The sequence below is a fragment of the Eimeria mitis genome, genomic scaffold (genome assembly GCF_000499745.2).
Source record: "Eimeria mitis Houghton genomic scaffold, Emh_scaff4950, whole genome shotgun sequence".
In the NCBI taxonomy this organism is placed as follows: Eukaryota; Apicomplexa; class Conoidasida; order Eucoccidiorida; family Eimeriidae; genus Eimeria; species Eimeria mitis.
The window spans coordinates 1-495 of record NW_013573251.1 but is presented as its reverse complement, the minus strand read 5'-3'; positions in this window follow the sequence as shown (position 1 = coordinate 495).

Genomic DNA, 495 nt, shown 5'->3' with positions numbered 1-495 from the left:
ATATATATATATATATATATATATATATATATATATATATATATATATATATATATATATATTTAATATACATATATTAAATATGTATATTAAATATATATTTAATATATTTAATGTATTTTTATGTTTATTTATATTTATGTTTATTTATATTTCTGTCTCCTTCTACTGTCTCCTTTTCTGTTGTTGTGTCTCCCTATGTTTGTCTCCTTTCTCTTTGTCTCCTTTCTCTGTCTCTCTGTCTCCTTTCTCTGTCTCTCTTTCTCTCTCTGCTCTATCTCTATATCTCCTTTCTGTCTCTCTGTCTCTTTCTCTGTCTCTCTGTCTCTTTCTCTCTGTCTCTTTCTCTGTCTCTTTCTCTGTCTCTCTGTCTCTATCTCTTTTTTGTTTTTCTGTCTCCTCTGTCTTTCTGTCTCCTTTCTGTCTCTGTCTCTATACCATGTCTCACTGCTTCTGTCTCTTTTCTACCCATATATATATATATATATATATATA